Source organism: Bombyx mandarina, chromosome 17, assembly GCF_030267445.1.
Source record: "Bombyx mandarina strain Sakado chromosome 17, ASM3026744v2".
NCBI lineage: Eukaryota > Metazoa > Arthropoda > Insecta > Lepidoptera > Bombycidae > Bombyx > Bombyx mandarina.
Window position 1 is genome coordinate 8,078,101 of NC_143223.1, and position 19,781 is coordinate 8,097,881.

Genomic DNA, 19,781 nt, shown 5'->3' on the forward strand with positions numbered 1-19,781 from the left:
CGAAGATTTCTATCTTTTTTTAATTAGATAAATTTAATTTAAAACTTCGCAAAATGAAGGTCGGTGAGCTTAAAAGAAGTTTTAAAAGAAATCTTTCAAAAAAAAAAAAATGTGCATCGATATTATTTTTGGAAATGAGATATTTTCATGCGTACTATCCGCATCTTTAAACAGAATGTTGTATCGAATCCGGCTTGAATAGAAAAATATTATAGAATATCGTGAAATTAAATGAATTTCATTAAAGTAGTCACAGTCAAGGGTTAAACGACATAATTGCTCTAATGACGGTCTTTCAAATTCAGTCGTACCTTCAGTTGATTGCTAATTGACCCGAGCCTGGCCTTGTGCTCATAGCATGGCATATCTGTCAACTTAATCAGTCACAGTGTCGGTTATTCTATTTATAAGGTTTTTATTGAAGTTTTGCGATTCCACCTTTCGTTTGTTAGTGACATTATAAAATCAATCGAATTAAGTTTTATGTATTAATAACCCTTTACAATACAATGGCCCTGTGAAGTTTTTCCATATTTTTTTTTAATAATCACTTTAATAAAAAAAAACAATATTCTTGTTCTTTCGTACATTATTTTCCTAAACCCAGTTGATATTAAAACAGGGCAGTGCAATAATTATATGAATGTAAGCTCTAGTTAGCGTGCTTCTATTAAATTATAACGAGGTACTTACTCAGATTGTTGGTCTCTGGTTGTTGTAATTATACGATTAACTGTGTTAGCGCATGCAGATTAGTAATTAAAAGAGGTCGCGTATACGATTGGTCACGTGCAATCACAGGACTTATGACAATGGGCTTGCCCAATAAACGTTTTTATTGATTGCGTTGTTGGGTGAATGGGATCACTGCCTGTTGGTGTACAGCTATTATTGGAGGCCATGGACATAGCAACGTTAATGCCGTAAACCACTTAGAAATGGACGAAATTTTTAATGGTAAAAAAATAGGGTAGTAAGGCTTCTTGAAACGCATGACTGCTTTGTGGAAGAAATAAGCAGGATGGTTGTATCTACCGTTCAGGCTTAGAATTTGCCTACCACTAGTCGATGCCAGTTGCTGATTGCATTATACGTTGTTACTGGTGTTAATACTCTGAGAACTCTCATTCGCCGGTGAATCTCTAAATCGCCATTTATGACACCCACGGAAAGAAATTTGGGTTGTGCTATTCTAGGTCGACGCCACACAACCGAACTATGTACTATATAAAAGATTTTGTAGGTTTACGACGAAAGGAAGATCTTCCACCGAGCGGGTGATATTTCTCGATAGACCGACTGTCCGAATGTTGTTGTTCCGAACTTGTATTATTATTATTTTTTTATTGCTTAGATGGGTGGACGAGCTCAGAGCCCACCTGGTGTTAAGTGGTTACTGGAGCCCATAGACATCTACAAGACAAATGCGCCACCCACCTTGAGATATAAGATCTGGTATAGTTACAACGGCTGGCCCACCCTTCAATCTGAAACGCATTACTGCTTTACGGCAAAAATTGGCGGGGTGGTGGTACCTACCCGTGCGGACTCACATGAGGTCCTACCATCAGTAGGTTGTAGGTATAGTTGTATATATGCAGACTTCTCTTGAAAATGTCGCAAGCGAGATTCAGGCATTTTTCATATATCTTGTGTTGTATGATGGCTACCGCTACATTTTAAAAGTTCTCACTTCAACTATTGTGTTGATAATAATTGTATCAGAAGCATTACAAACGACGTGAAGGCTTGTAGAACGTGAATTAGAAGCTGGCAATATCGAAACAATGCTAATAGCGTTATTTCGAATGTTTTTCTAAATGCTGTTTCAAATTACTTAGATTATTTAGGAACAGATAATATTTACTAGAACTATAACATTTTTTTGGCCCGACAAAATCCTGAGAACTTGGAAAAATTAATAGTTGTAGTTCACGTGGAAGGAAAGAAAAGTCGAGGAAGATTGCCAACCAGGTGGACAGACATTATCAAGGAGGCCACAAACACCAGCATCCCGGGCGCCATTAAGCAGGCTGAATGCAGGCAACATTGGAGGAAGCTGGTGCAAAAACTGGACCAAGGTGGTCACGACCCTCAGTAATGAGGAAACGACAAAGAAGAAGAATATTTTATATATATTTTTTTTGTGAATATTCTGTCAGTAAATTGATTTAACCATTCAACTGATAATACTCTGTAAATAACAAGTGCTTACAAAAGCTGACCTCATAGATGTATTTCTGAAAGCGAACAATAGGCTCGTGATATATCGACGCATTGCCACAGTCTTCATTTTGCGCAAATGAATGAATTCTTTGTAGACACAATGGACAATGAAGCGTGCTCGAGCCGAAGTAGCAATGAAGACGATTTGAAAGAATAAAAAAAAAACGATTGTCTTAAAGTATTTCAAGTACTTGGTCTACATGATATTACTAGTTTTTTGTGTTACGAGAAACTAGAGATTTAATCAATTGTTTAATTCAAACTAAAGAAACTGGATCTTTTAAAGTATGAAGAATATGGTGATGGTATCTGAAACAAGACTGGGCAGTTGAGTTATTTATAAAATCTCAAAGTATTATTTAGCAAAATATTATTCGCGGCAGAAAAAAACGAACTCCAACCAATAACTGTTGATTCATTTAAATCGGAGATAAAGGAATTTAATTTAATTAGGAATGAATCATAAAACTTATAGGTATTTATGTTTCACGACGTAGTTAATAATATTATTAATAATGAAGGTAAACAATTGTAAGGAAATAATACACAACAATTATAGAGTTATTAGATTTTTGGCATCAATTTTAATGTGTATAAGAAATGTAGAATTTGTATTTCATCAATAATTGTAAGGAAAATCCTGACGTAATGAATTTGTATCCCGACATAAATTAAAGAAGTTGAATACGACTGTCTGTTTATTTGTCACGTTTATCAAGTTATGGTATTAAAATATGTTATTTTAGGAATAGACACGAGTATATAACACATATACCTATGTTATTTACGTGAAACAAACTGTTCTTGGGAAACAAGGATACGATGGTTATTGACGTATGTAGTAACCAAAATCCTAATCCAGTTCCTTGGACGCTGAAATGACTAAAGGTTTATAGTTTTATTGACCTTGCGCTCGGTACGGTCCCAGCGTAATTGGGCCTTTGTATCTCGGATCAGTCCAATAACTCAGCCGCCTTGACAATACTGACCGTTTCTTGTTTCTGTATCACGTTTATTTGCGTTTCACGCTATACCAGATAAACGTCGGGGATTACTTTGCGATTTAGATTTAAAACGCCTGTTCTTGGGTATCGCAATAACTTCATGAGCTGGGACATTTAATTGGTTTTAGGTAGATCAAAAAATAATTAGTTAATAGCATTTATAGTTAGTAGCATTTCAGCAGAAATTTCAAAAAAGCGGAAGTATTCGGGTTTGGGGTCTTCTTATTCTTTTTTGCCTTTCGCGGTTGAGACGATGGGCCCTTGGGGCCCTGAAGCAAAGAAATTTTTATCAGAAATCTCCAAACGCAGTAGCATTTATTAATATAGAATTTGTTATGTGCTCTACTCAAATATACTAATAGATATTCTGTTCATATAAAAAAATATGATAATTTGAAAACTATCTTTCGGAACTTCAACAACATTTTCGAAAAAAAATCGTAAAATCAAATATACGTACCTATAGGTATGTACGTCACCTATACGCTGAACACAAATGAAATCTTTAGGAAAAAGTGCCGAACAAATTATAAAGGTTCAAAAAGATTGATTGTTAATTAACGAATTTTTCGCGTTTATAATTATGTGCCCTAATTTCGAAAATATTACACATCGATGCGGTCATATTTCAACCGTTCCCTTCATGAAGCAGCGAAAACGCTCCTATATCTCTCTCTGGAGATTTGAAACCACAACATCCACGTGATTTATGCGAAGTTCGGATGCCATTAATCATGCGTTGTCAATTGGAAAGCGTCCCATTTTCTTTAGAAGATATTTGCGGTTCTTCAGAAGTATCGAAGTGTCTTCCAGCAAGTTTATCTGTTGACGTTCAGTTTCTTTACAAACTTGCAGCAGAGACTTCCGATTCCGCAATCCTAATCGATATTTAACATTGAAATAACAGAATTGAACTAATTTTAAGTGAAATATATGTTTTTTCTCATTGTCTCACAACTTACAGGAAGAATTTGTCGCGGTCATTTCCCAATTAAATATAAATTAAACCTAAGCAATCAATCCAATGTAATCAAATCTTAGTTATATATTTTTTATTTTTGTTGATAATGTACTGTCGATTGCACCTATATTGAAGTGACATCTGCCATGTGCTTTTGTCAGTTTGTAAATTTTTTGTATTGATATATTAGGTATATAAAAATGAATTGCTGTTCGTTAGTCTCGCTAAAATTCGAGAACGGTTGGACCGATTTGGCTAATTTTGGTCTTGAATTATTTGTGGAAGTCCAGAGAAGGTTTAAAAGGTAGATAAATATGAATATGCTCGGAATTAAATAAAAATAACAATGTTGTTTTTCCTTTGATGTGTCTCCCTTCGTACGGATTCCTTTTGTTTGTTTTAAGTTTATTTTATACAAAATTTTAGATCTTTTATTTATCGATTGAGGCACTACGAAGTCTGCCGGGTCAGCTAGTAAATAAATAAATTTAAATAATTTACATTTTATTGCACACAAGATGAGATAAATTAGTTTCGTAAAAACGGTAGGTAAAAATGGTTGTTTCATCGTAACGGCGATATCTTCTACCCAACTTTATTTAAACTAGATTCGTTTTATGTTCACTTTCGGCTTGCGTTAAATTTCACAATATTTTGTAACATCAGAAGTCTTCGTGCCCTAAAAGATAAGACGCCTGGTGTTCTCGTATCGACCTATGCAACTATGCCGGTGTTCAAATCCCGCAGGTGGATACCAAACTTTCTAATGAAAAACGTACTTGACTCATGTTCACGAATGACTTCCACGAAAAAGGAATAACATCGCGTAATATAAATCCGTATATTTCTTTCTGCAAGTACTATATTATATACAACTGAGACATAAACCTCAAGCCTGAAGATGGTATAGGCACTTAACATCTGTTGGTCCATGAGCTCATTCACTCGTTTAAGTAAAATGTAATAATTTAGATTTTAGATATGGAGCTATTAAAAAAATGTCTGTACCTACCTGCTGAAACAGAGGTTTTACTGGTGGTAGGACATCTTGTGAGTCCGCACGGGTAGGTAATGTGTTTCGGCTTAAAGGGTGGGGTAACCTTTGTAACTATATTATACTGATACCTTAGAACTTATATTTCAAGGTGGGGGACGGCATTTACGTTGTAAATGTCTATGGGCTCCGGTAACCACTTACCACCAAATGGGCTGTGAGTTCGTCTACACATGTATGCAATAAATAAATAAAACATTTCCATTTTAATTACAAACATTTTACTGTATCTGGATCAGCGTGGAGTTGCTCTTTACGTCAGACTTACAATGGTAAACGAAAACCAACCGGAGTACAAGAATGGAATTCAGACGTGAAATGTTATGTGTTATTTGCCTCCGTGTTACAATGTTTCAGGAACTTTAGCGTTCACGCGTTTAGTTCCGGCGAACTTAGTAATGGAGTATTAATCTTTTGTTCGGATGTAGCCAGTATCCTCGAAAAGATTGACGTAAATCTTTTACATTGTCCCATTGAAGGGATGTGCGACTATTCTGTGTAACTTTTTGGTCACCAAGCATTTTTTAAGCTTTGAGAAGCTTGAGGTACCTAAGTAATAATAAACAAATGCTAAATAATGCATAAAAGCATCGCTTCCTTCATACGGCGATCGCACCAATCGTATTTTTTAATAAAAAATAAAAAATAGTTTAAAAAAACAAACAAACACGATTTTATAGAAAATCCAATTAAAAAATAGAAAATAAATTTTAATAAATTTGAATTAAAGTAAGTGAAGTGTAAGAAAAAAAATGATTTTATTGTAAAAAACCATCGGCCAAAAATCATCGGTCCTTAATATGTATACCAAATTTCGAGTTAAACCGACGTTTTGAAGCGGATCAAAATCATATTCAAAGATTCCGTTACAAACATACATACGTCTGAAGCTAATAAAAGCGTATTAAAAAGCAAATAAGTAATTGTACTTACTTTTCTTTCTAAGGCTAAATTAGTTTTTTCCCCTACATATTCAATGGTAGCTGTTCCAGCTTATCGCGGACTGATAGGTGAGCTCACGGGCTTAAATTATAGAGTATTGGTAACACTAGACTTAGAAAGAACAATGGTTCGCAGAATCTACCACTGGGTCGGAATCACAACTCACTGAGAAGATCCGGCGAGAAATTCAGTAGGTTGTGTCTATGGGTTAGCTCGCTCGTCGAACTCTTGGCCGTAATCGACAAATTCGACAAACATGGTGACCGGTTGCTAAATTGCTGATGTTCGTTCATAGCCGCTCATACAAGTTAAATTATCGTGTTTTCAGTATTGTGCAAAAAGGTGTTGAAGGTGAAGTTCTTAGTATTTGAAAAGAGCCATAATCGTAAACCTCTGTAAGGAGTGTACGAAGCGTGATTGATTGCTCTTATATGAATAATACATCGTCTATGAAGGATGGATGTATTCATCATTCATATCGCACGTACGGAATGTTGTTTGCAAAACGAATATATTTCGATACATCAAACGTATACGAATTAGAGAAAGTTAATTGAAACCGAATGTTTTTGGCAAAAAAGAGTGCATTTGAAACATATGATGATAATATGTCGACCTAGATGACCGTGGATTTGTGAACCGGTCCATGCTACCAAGTTTATCAATATGCAATGAAGCGTGGGATTGTTTTCGAGGCTTGCTTCTGCCATACTGAGCTCGGAGTGTACGCTTTGCGCCTTTGATGGCCAATATAAAGAGGTTTCCTATGATTAGCCAAATGTTTTAAGTGGTTCCTATTATTATTATTTATTGGATGAGCTCCCGGCCCAAGTCGTGTAAAGGAATTACCGCATTCCAAAAAATATCACAATGTGACCGACATGACAACTTTATTTTACACAGGTATTACTCGTAAATATATATTAATCACATAGGCATTGTATATTACATATAATTGTTTTACATTAAATACCTTTCTTCTTATTAGCCCACAGACGTCCACTGCTGGACATAGGCCTCCCCCAAGCCTCGCCACAAAGACCGGTCCTGCGCTGCCTGCATCCAGCGGATCCCCGCGAACCTCGATAGATCGTCGGTCTATCTTGTGGGAGGTCTACCCACGCTACGTCTTCCGGTACGCGGTCGTCACTCAAGAACTTTCTGGCTCCAACGGCCATCCGTTCTACGAGCAATGTGTCCGGCCCACTGCCACTTCAACGTCGCAATCTTTTGGGCTATGTCAGTTACCATAACTAAATGAATAAATAAATTTAAAATAAATACCTTTATTGGCTAGTTAATGCATAAATATAAGTTTACTTACAGTAATACCATTAAGTTCTGTAGTTAATAATTTTTTCATATTAAGTAAATAAATAATATATTGAATATTAAAAATGACCCTGGAAATTGATTTTTAACAAAAATGCCTATCTAAACAGTTCATTTATTCACGAGATAACTATACAATTAACCTTTGATGGATACACAAAGATTTCCACTTCTCATAGTACGGTAAGGTCACAGTTAAAAGTCAGGATTTATCCTTGGCAATTCCTCGTGTAATGGAACGCATAGAGCGGCCGCCGCGCCTCTTGTGATTTCTCTCGGCGTTCAAATTGTTTTACTGCAGGTTAATGTACTGACGCACCGTATCAAATTAAAAGAAGACTGCTTATTTTAAAATAAAGCCTACTGCTATAAAACTATAATAAGTTAAAAATAAAAATTCGGATTTAAGGACCAGCTATTAGTTTAAAATCGACTGACTTTTAAGGTTCAGTCCAAAAAAAAGCAGATTGAAATTAAGTGCAAAATTACTGTAGAAAGAGAAGAAAGTAAATCTGAGTTAGCAGAGATTCAACATTCTAATGATGCCATTTCTCCCTTTCACCATTACTCCCTTGTTTATAGGTATTTCAATAACTAAGATTTTTCATGCTTCTGATCCTAGAATTTGAATTGCTAGAATTCATGAAGTATATCCAAACTGAAGATAGCCCTAAAAAAGATGTTGACTTCGAACAGAAACCCCGACCCAGACTAACAAGGCGATCAAAAATTAAATTTATTCTCAATAATTGTAGGGGCAAATCGACACCATAATAACCAAAAAGGAACATTTATTGGTGGTAGGACCTCTTGTGAGTCCGCGCGGGTGGGTACCACCGCCCTGCCCATTTCTGCCGTGAAGCAGTAATGAGTTTCGGTTTGAAGGGTGAGGCAGGCGTTGTAACTATACTGAGACCTTAGAACTTATATCTCAAGGTGGGTGGCTCATTTCCGTTGTAGATGTCTATGGGCTCCAGTAACCACTTAACACCAGGTGGGCTGTAACCTCGTCCACACATCTAAGCAATAAAAAAAACGTTATTAATCAACAATTCGAACAAATATAAAACATAAAATTTACTTACAGTTCAGAGGTTGTGCTGCATAGAATAGCACCACCCTTATCAGTTTCGTGGTCGCAAAAAGCTATTAAGAGATTCATCAGAGAAGGCGAGAATTACCAGCTATGACGACCAAGCGGCACTCACTTGGGTAGGGCGTACTGATATAGGGTCCCTCTCCGAGGTCGTTTAAAGAAAAGAGATTTAAATAAATTTAAATAATGTTTATTGATCTATATATATTGTACAAGGAGGAGAGGAACCCATTGACGCAAGAGCTATGAGTAGACTGATTGTAAGACGGGCCTTCACTGATAAAAGTGCTGACTAGGCGATAAATGTCGAGATGCATGGCTGAGGGCGATGTCATCAAATTAGGGTTCCATTGAGGGTTGTAACAGTACGAATTTACCATTAGCCTGGCGGTTTTTGCATTAGGGTTATCATACGTTCCGATTAATTGTGTGAGATAACCATGATGTAATTGACAATTTAACCCCACGTCTCTGCTGGAAGCATAGACAATAAGTTTGTGATGTCTATCTATAGGTTCATGTAACCACTTAAGATGAGCTCGACTGCCCATCAACTGAAATTTAAAATCTATTTGTAAAGGCACGTTTCGGTTGATTTCGAATAAATTGATGATGATAAAAGGCAATGTGATATTTTCTTTGTATTGAAAAATGTGTAATATACAAATCAATATTGAAATCAAGGGTGATTTTTCTCTGACCTCGAGTTAAGCCTACCGTAATTCAAAGAGAGGGATTCCAAGTAAATTTCCATAATATTACCCGCGGCTACAAAAACTTTCGTGTTCGAATATTTACCTGCATAATTTTACTTTATATAAAAATTATTTACGGCGAATTTGTGAGCTGGTATTTGTAAGAGACAATAGTATAAGTGGGCGTATGTTGAATCGAAATATTCGCAAGTTGTTTAGGGGATTAAAACACTTACTATTTTAAGCTTACTTTTTACCTTGTGTAGACTAAAGGCGCTTCAATCAAAACCAATATGGCATAGGAATCTTAACTATAAAAATTGGACGCCTACGACGGGCAGGACATGTGGTTCGAATGGAGACGACTAGAATGCCACGACAACTACTCTATGGCAAACCAGGGGGCAGCAGAAGTCGTGGCAGACCCAAACTACGATGGTTGGGAGCGCGACCTCAAAGTTATCGGTATCAGGAACTGGAAGGAGAAAGCTCTGAACAGAGCAGTCTGGAGAGACATACTGGACCAGGCTAAGGCCCACCCTGGGCTGTAAGGCCTAAGATGATAGGCATCTTATCCAAATGGCCACGGACGTTTCACAATGCAAAGCGTATCTGTAAGTTTTCGGCGAGGATTCTCTTCAAGCTTTATTAAAGAATGATATCTCATAACTTTTGTGTGTGGCATCTAACAAATGTAGCAGATTCACTTGTGAGAGAGAATAAAAAAAATTAAATACTTTTCATATAGCAACATAGCAATACATGAAATATTGCAGTTCAGTTTGTCCGTGAAAATACGTGTAGTTTAATGAAAATTTGTTGGCACAGTTGGCGCACGTTCATTTACTATTTGTAAAGCATTGTTCGGACACAGTTACGTAAAACGTCGATGTGTGCATTATCCCGTCGTCTGATTAAAATATATTTAATGTTACCTTCACGCTACGTTTGTCTGAAAATAATGTATGCAGTATTTGTCGAGAAGCAGCCATAAATATCCTGAACAGACATTGGGGTCCGCCATTTTCCTGTTGACACAAACGAACCCACAACACATTCAAACTTCGGCAAGTTTCTATTGTTTACAACGTTGTTCCAGATTGTTAAATGGTCTGCATTTAAAGCCTCTTAATCGAATCAGTTCTTATGATCGTTTTTTTTATATATAAAAAACCGCAGTTCTTTTTCATATACCTAATTTTCATAGATTTTTCTACAATAATTATGTTTTGTTTTTTTTCAATCGGTACATAGTGCATTAAAATATGTAGGAGCTTCGAGAACGTTCTGAAACGGAAATAATCTTAATGAAATGTTTCGCTATAAAAGGACGTCTCCGCTGTCACTGCTCCTCGCTTTCCTCGAAATAAACATCGCTACAAAAAACTGAAACTTTATTGTCATACTGCCCCCGTGGACGTTGGACGTTATTGTCTTCGTTAATAACATCTACGTTTGTTTTTGACATTGTTACAAGACTTTCTTGTTTATGTTAATGGCTAAACTTTGTTGCGCTTTTTTCGCGGAGATTAGTGTGGACGTTGCGTTATAATTTCGTAACATATTTGGTTGTAACCATAATATGGGTTCAGCTTATTCTAGTTCCCATACCGAAATAGCACGGTAAAAATATGCACTATATTAAAACAAGGTGTAACAAGATAACCTCCTAGCTTTACAAAACAATATTGCTGTCAATGAGATTTCTGAAATAATTTTTTAATTAAATATTTATTACTATAAGAATTATTATAATTTTTATAATATCACAATTGTGTTAAATTCCGGTAGACAAAACAATAGGTTTTCACTAATGGGACTGTCTTAAACTATTCCAGCTAGTATGTCCATTATCTATTTTCTCCCGTCGCGATAAAGTTTGTAAGAGCAAGTTCGTGATATTCATCTGCAATTAAAGAGAACTAGTCTCGCCCGAATTTATCTCAAAACTCGCTCACTACATTAAATTCAGAAAATGCGATGTTTTATTAACAATGAAAATGACGCATAGTCTAAATTGAGAACCTCCTCCATTTTTATTAAAGTCGGATGCATATAAAATAAAAAAAATGTTTATTATTAAAATATTAGTGAAAATTATTGAAAGGTAGCTGTCATAAAATTATCACGGCTGTTTACCTAACATAGCCATTACTAATGTCCTTGGGCTGCAGTGAGCACTTTTCATTTGATAAGACGTATATTCGTGAGCCGGTTGACTCAAAAAGGGTAATTTTATTTTATATTTTTTTATCTTCTTTTTTTTTGATTATCTTCGTTTACAATATTGTCATGATTTTTGTGTACATAACATTAGAAACTTTATTAACTATATAAAGTGTTATTAATTTTATGAAGTAGCTTGAAATCGTTTTTCGAATTTGACATTTATTAATTAGTTTTTATTTTCGTAGTGAAATTGCCTTCAAAAATACACTTTGCGAAATCAGGTCGTACAAATATTGAAAGTGTCTGGACCCGAAGGTTGTTCTGGACACAAATCTTTGTGGGCTCAAAAACACTCGCGCCCCTTTTTAAGTAAGGTCGTCTGATGGACGGCCTCCGGATATACCATTTTTTTATAAATTATATTAGAGTTTCATTTACAGCGAAAGGAATATATTTTTTTCGCTACCTATTGAAATTAACATATATGATCTACCGATCTGTTAACATAAAAATCTATATTGAAATAATTAAGATTTTTTATTAAGATTTTATAGATTACCAGAGCTCAACTGGACAACTAAAGTGGCAGATGAAAGGCGATTGCATGCAGCAGAGATGCGAATATTGCGATGGATGTGTGGAGTAAGATTACCAGAGCTCATAGACATTTGAGAATTTATGCTTCTTTAGTTCTTTTCAGACGAGTTTTGAATTGATTCGACTTTGTGGGTCGCTATGCCAATGCAGTTTTAGTTTTTTTTGTTAATTATATTAAACAACAGCTGATCTACGAATAAACCTGAGTCAGTACTATTAAGTGTCATCGAGCTTTATGGCGTAATCGACGAGTTCGACGAAAACGGTGACTGGTGCTTCAACAGTCTAAAAGAACCGAGAGTGGATCCAAGGAATCCGACAAGACATATTTCGGACGATGTCGGCTTTGTGCTCCGTCGCCTGGGTGGGATAGGTAATCTAGCGGTGGGCACGATGAGAGGGTTATTATGTCGCACCGCTTTTTCAAAGTATCCTTCTGACGCTTTCTTTAGATAATTACGTATCGGTCATAAATTTAAGTCGTCATGAAGTCGATATTCATTCCTCACCTACCACGGTGCTGTAACGGTTATTTTTCAAAAAAGGAATTGCATGACCTGGAGAGAGTTTATGTGTATGCGGGCCGCTTGAGCGAACACTACACTTGCATAGGTCATGACGAAACGTATGCAAGTTTTGTAGAGTGGCACCTTATTACGAAGAGATATAATTCAATTCTAGCAACGAAACACTAATTTTGGTTTGTAACTTTACAAGTTTATGCCCCGGATGTGGTCTATTCGGCAATTGGCCAACCTCGTATACGATTTAATTATTTGGCGACGAGTATACTGCGCCATTCGAATATGACTTAAACATTTAAAATATTGACGATGCACACAGTAACAAGTTACTTTTTAGAGTGATTCTTAGATTTGGCTAGGATATCGTAAGTTATAACTTACGTTCACGTTTTTCTCATGTTCTGTCATTATCACGCTTAGTGGATCACTTAAACCATATCTAACAACATAACAACCGCTGGCCAGTTCTTGTTGGAGTTGTGTGTGGCTCTAGTTCGTAAAAAGTCCACGGCATTCACAAAGTGATGCATTATATTAATTGGGACATTATTTAATAAATACTGACGCCGGAGTGCCACAGCTGCAGTGGCCGCGACGAGGACACGTCGGGGCACACGCTCGTGTATTGCCCGCTTTTGTGGAGCAGCTATGCGTCCTCGTCGCGAAGATAATAGGACTAGACCTGCCGCTGTCGACCGTCGTGGCTACGATGTTTGGTAGCGACTTGTCCTGGCAGGCGATGGTCGAATTCTGTGAGTCCGCCGCTTCTCAGAAGGAGGCGGCGGAATGGGCGAGGGAGAGCTGTTTTTCCCTCTCGGTGGCGGGCCGCCGCCGCCGAGCCGAGGGTCGGAGTTGGGTGTTCGCCTGAAAAATATTAATAATAAGATCTGATTACTAATAAGCACATTGGCTGATAAAGTATTGTACATATGTAGTTTAAAAACAACAAAAACACACGCTTAAACAGCAAGCCGAACTAACAATTACTTATACCTTTTTTTCGTGATTAGTTTATATTAGAGCAAAGTTTTAAAATTATTGCATTATCATTGGACCTTCATGCGTGTGAAAAAATTCAAGTTAATCGGGCGTCTTGACGTCGCGAAAAGTGACGTTCGTAGGGTCTGTTACATTCAAAAGAAAAATCAATCATACATATCAAGCTGATAAAAGCCTGTTAAAATAGGTCGGGAATACGAATAATGGTTTTTTCTTTCAAAATAGAAACACAACAAAAAATGCCGGCATAGCAAGCAGTGCATCGATATAACGTATAAAATAAATTAAATAACTACTAAATTAGCCCGAAAAACTATGTATCATATTTAAGATAAAATTACGTTTTCAGTTACGATCTGACAAGATTTCTTTTTCAGCAACGAGAAACGAACCCTCAGCCAGTTTTTGGATTGTTAGTACTGCTCAAGACAACTGTATAAAACTTGGTTATATTTTCAAGATTCTACCAAATCATTAACAATATTCGAATAGACACTTAAAAAAAATCACGTTTGAAGTTCAAGTTATCGTAGAGCTCTACCTGGTTAAGACTTGTAAGACGAATACCAGCCTCGGTAAGAATACATCTCCCTACAGACTAGTTGGGGAATTAAATAATTTGCACAGCAGGCATTCTTTGGACGTTTTTGCTGGCACAATTGACAGTTTTAGGACAAGACATCTGTAACCTTCACTATACTCAATGAGCTTATTTCTGATATATACCTAATAATGTGTAATAATATCGAATGTTATATGATTATTTATTTTACAACTATAATATGTACTGCTTGTTTCACCAATGCATGTAGTCAATACCAGTAATTGTGTTATCATTAAGTATGAGGTTAATGTATGTGCTAATTGCAACGTCTTGTGCTGATGTATGACATGTTGGCGCCCAATAAAAAAGAAGATTAAGTCGCTAAATTCAAACTAAAAAAATTCTAATTAAAGTGATTAATTGGACATATAAACTTTGTCTTGTTTGGTTGCAAATTTTCACGGTATACTGTATGAAGATTATTTTATTGCATAAGACTTTCAAGAAAGATGAATGATCTGCGAACAATGCATTCATAATAATTACACGTTGAACAATGAATAAAGCAACGTAATCCTCTCCGATTTGGAATGAACAATGCAAGCCTGACTGGCTGGAAATTATTTAATAAAGCAAATACTTAATGTAATGCCTACCTAGGGCAGAGTATGCTAACGAACTCCTATTATGTTTCACCCTCGTGTCACTGTGTGAAGGTTTTGCACTCTCGACCGAATTATTGTGAGGGGTTGTTTCAGAAAATCATGTGTTGCTCCAGGGAAAAGCGGGCAGTGAGAAAGCGCGCGCGGTCGAGAATAGACGCCTCCTCATTTTAACGCCGGTGAAGGCGGATTTTCGGAAACCACTACGTAACGAGAATCAACGTCATATTGTTTTAGACACTTCGATGAACAATAACGGAGGTGTATAAAGGCAAAACAGTGTATTAATAGTGACTTGTTTGCATACGAGTGATAATTGTGTATGAGTTTGAAACAGTTAATGAGAATTCTAATTAACATTAAATGGATAACTATGAACTGCTAATATTGGGAATGACTGAAATAAGTAAGTTTTGAATAAAATTAATCGTTTTCAATCAATGTAATTCTAGGTTTACTTACACTAACGTAATAATTGCCGTAATTTTATTTTAAACCTTTTTAATCAAACGTATTCAGTTGAAAAAAAAACCTGAAAAAGGTACATGATTTCTCAACTAAATATAGCAGTCATAACTACTTATTATTAAAATCATAAATATGTAATGTAGTTCCAAAACTTTTTTCAGCACACTAAAAGTAATTGTTACATACAATCAGAATTCCTTTGTAAACTTGGGTATTAAAATAAAGTTTACCAATTATTTTTTATTACTACCAATCCACAGACAAGCTCAGGACTCACTTGATTTTGAGTAGTCACTAGAGTATATAGATACTACGAACTCGAATAACACTGCCAACTTTGAGACCTACTGACGAAGACTCAATTGTTTGTCAATGAAAGGGCTTTTCAAACTGGAATGAATAACTGCTAAACGGCAGAAATGTTAAAAACAGTGATACTATCAATATACCGCTCATAATATAGCTATGAATCAGTATTTACGTTGTTTTGTTCAAATCTTTGCTTTTGATTGAACATACATGATGTAGAATTGAAAACGTACTCAAATCAATAAATCATTTTCATAAAATTATTGGTGATGATCGACCATTACCGGCTACAATAAATTTTGTTCTCCTTCATGTCCTGAAAATCTAACGTAGACGTTTTTTATTGCCCTTGTAGGCAAACAAGCATACGTTCCTTATGGTAAGTGATTACCGTCGCACAAGGTCGTCAGCAATGCGGTATACCGCTGGAACTATTACTACTACTAGTACATATTATATAGTTACACTGATTATATAGGCTGGTACTGGTGATTACCACTTAATTATGTTTTTTTATTGCTTAGATGGGTGGACGAGCTCACAACCCACCTGGTGTTAAGTGGTTACTGAAGCCCATAGGCATACACAACGTAAATGCGCCACTCACCTTGAGATACAAGTTCTAAGGTCTCAAGTATAGTTACAACGGCTGCCCCACCCTTCAAATCGAAACGCATTACTGCTTTACGGCAGAAATAAGCAGGGCGGTGGTACCTACCCGCGCGTACTCACAAGAGGTCCTACCACCAGTAATTACGCAAATTATAATTTTGCGGGTTTTATTTTTATTGCACGATATTATTCCTTCACCATGGAAGTCAATCGTGAACATTTGTTGAGTACGTAATATATTTCATTAGAAAAATTAGTACCCGCCTGGGGTTCGAACAACGGTGCATCGCTCAACACGAATGCACCGGACGTCTTATCCTCTAGACCACGACGACTTCATGTGTTTACGAAAATGAAGTGTAGAAGTGAAGTGGTCATTCATTACGGCTTGAAGCGTGGGACAGCCGTGATACAATTCAGACTTAGGTCTCGTGTTAAGCGGTTACCGGAGTCCACAGACATCAGCAACGTAAATGTCACCCACCCTGAGACATGAGTTCTAAGTCTCAGTTTTTACAGTACAACGGCTGCACCGCCCTTCTAACCGAAACGAATTATTGGTTTACGGCTGAAATAGGCAGGGTGGTGGTACCTACACGTGCGGACAGACAAGACGTCCCACCACCAGTCATTACGCAAATTATAAATTTTGCGGGTTTGATTTTTATAATATTACACGGTGTTATTCCTTCACCGTGGAAGTCAATCGTGAGCAATTGTTAAGTACGTATTTCATTAGAAAAATTCGCATTCCTGCCTGCGGGATTCGAACACCGCAGCATCGTTCGACACGTATCCATTCGGGCGTCCTTATCCTCTAGGCCACGACTTCCTGTTTGATAACCTTCAATATGCAAAACAATTAAGAATTTGATGTGTTTGAACTGTATAGTGGTTCCTGAAGCCCATTGACAACATTACTAGAATGCCAACATCCACAATGAGACATGAGGTCGACGGCTCAATTAAAATTTTATCTTTCACACAGTGAAAAAAGCAATTTAGTGAAATTCAAGAATTTGAAAACTCAGACGAATTAAGTTTTACTACAAGAGCAATTCTGCATGTTGACCTGAATATCTGATGCTTCCCACAAAGACTGTCTTAGTGCTGTAGAAGCAATTAAACTGGTTTACCGCTTGGATTGCTACGTCTTGAATAAACGGTGAATTTAAACTTTGAGAATGCAAACTGTATTACATCGGGAACGAACCAAATCGCTGTTAGTTCTCAATTAAGTGAGTTTTAACTTGAAACAATTTATATAGCGTTTGAAATGTGAAAGGTCTGTTTCCTTCGACCTTTATACTTACTTTTACTTAGTGATTAGATACTTTGATAGTCTTAACGAAAAACTGGTCAGGAAATTTTGTTCAGTAAAGCTAATATGTTTTAGAATTTCTGATTAACTGCGCGATGTGGCAATGAGATATACACACGTTCATTTTATTGTGAATCAATATTTTAGATTTATTATTATTAATATACATGCATTTCTTACATGAAGTAATGGATAATGAGATCCGAAGACCGGGCTTAGTGAGATAAACAGTCAAAGATCTATGTCTAGCAGTGAACAATTGTGGGTTGATGATGGTGATGGTGATGATAATGACGATTTATTACAATATAGAATGGAAATTTTCGCTAAAACAAACAGACTATTATGCAAAGGTATGCTCGCTGAGTCTTTTTTATTGTAGTTCTTTTTGCAATAACCTATTTTGACATTCAATAATTGGTTCAAATATAAAATAATACAACGAAGACTTAATTTATTTCTAGCGTTTCAGAAACAAACCAATCTAAACTAATAGTTCGATTTACAAACGTCAAATGTTACAAATCTAACAACGGGCGGACGCAGCAATTAGAGAGGATATCCCGCCCAGTAACATTTACATTTTAATTTAAATTTCAACGAACTTGACGAGATTCGAGATAAATTGGGCCGCGTATTTAACGCAATAATTCGAGACTGCCGGTTCGCGGTTCCAAAATTAAAGGGTGGAATAATTGTTTGCATTTTTATTAATAATTGACATTAATATTGGGAGCTCGTAGCGAGAAAGCCGCCCTATACGTGCATGTGCTGCGGACTACACGCTTTATTAGATTTAGAATTTCGAATTTTTTAATTGTTTTACTATTATTTTTTTGCTTATTTGTATAATCCCTTGGGCAGTCAACATTTGTTTCAATAGCACGGACTCAGTAGTTCTAGGGGTCCTTAGTGACAACCTGAATGACGTTGTCGACATTGATACATTAGATTAGAGTTGTATAAAATTCGGTATTGTTTTAACTAGGAAATGCGGGTCTGTGGTCTAGTTTTCCTAAATTATTACTGCTATTTCTCCATCATTCATTTACCCCAAACTCTTCCTCTAGTTTTTATTTTGACCACTGATCGGATATGGCATGCTGTAAACCAAAACGGCTTATGGTGAGGGGTTTGGGAGCACTAGGTTTCCAATACTTGTGCGTTATATATTTTTTTATCTTAGTTCTTACTTATTATATTTTTATCTTGCAACTTCACATACTGTAGTAGCAGTATTAAAAAAAACAGATTTTTTCTATCACCTTTCTTCTTCATCATTTTGTCTTCATCTTTTTATATCAAAATAGAAGTAGTTTTCTTTCTATTTAAATTATTGCCACATTAATAGGATCTTACACGAGAACGTTGTATGTTTAATTAAAAAGTTTTCTATAAAAGATTACAGCATTCCCACTCTGCCGATATCGTTCGAAGATAAAAAAAGAGGATAATGCAAATGCGGAGTGCGGAACGGAGAATGATTCAGAGCAACAAAAGGAATGCAATGGAAATATCGTTCGTTTGATGGCCGTAGCGAGTCGTAGCTCGCGTAGCATCGGCTCAGATCACGCTCCAACTATTGTGTTTTGATTGCATCCCTCGGGGATTTTATAAAATCAATTAACTTTCTTAGGAATTACTAGATGTACCCGTCCGCTTCGCTGGCCATTTAAAATTAACATTATTGTTTCTCACCCCCACAAATATTCTCATAATTAACGCAACCGCAACTGGTGTAGGGAGTCCAACACTCATATAAATATTAGCCTATCCATTAAGTACATGTATTTTCTACATAGATACCAAGTTTCAAGCCAATCGGATGCATAGTTCAGTAGTTATAATGGAACATCCGTAAACACCACTGTAGATTTATATATTAAGTACATATATCTCCGCGTAATGATAAGAACGATTGATTTATTTTGATGACTATAAATCGACTAACAGACAATTGCTCAATTAATATCACTTTAACGCAATACCAAAAAAAACTACTTTAATATTAGTTTAACGCAATATCGAAAAAATTATGAACATAATATATTTTTTTATTACTTTGGTATGATGGCTATGAGCCTCTCGAACTGGAATGCTAGATTTTTGGTTTTTTTTTTATAGCTTAGATGGGTGGACGATCTCACAGCCCACCTGGTGTGAAGTGGCTACTGGAGCCCATAGACACCAACGACGTAATTGCGCCACCCACCTTGAGATAAGAGTTCTAAGGTCTCAGTATAGTTACAACGGCTGCCCCACCATT

At 36.3% G+C, this 19,781-nt stretch overlaps 1 protein-coding gene across 2 annotated transcripts in view; it reads left to right on the forward strand.

The window, feature by feature from the left end:
• Positions 1 to 14,933: 14,933 nt before the first annotated feature.
• The window catches only part of LOC114240657 (uncharacterized), a 191,531-nt gene continuing 186,683 nt past the window's right edge, over positions 14,934 to 19,781 (forward strand). For both annotated transcript variants that reach the window (XM_028171284.2, XM_028171285.2), the window contains exon 1: positions 14,934 to 15,211. The gene's annotated coding sequence lies outside the window, so the exon portion shown is untranslated. The remainder of the gene's footprint in view (positions 15,212 to 19,781) is intronic.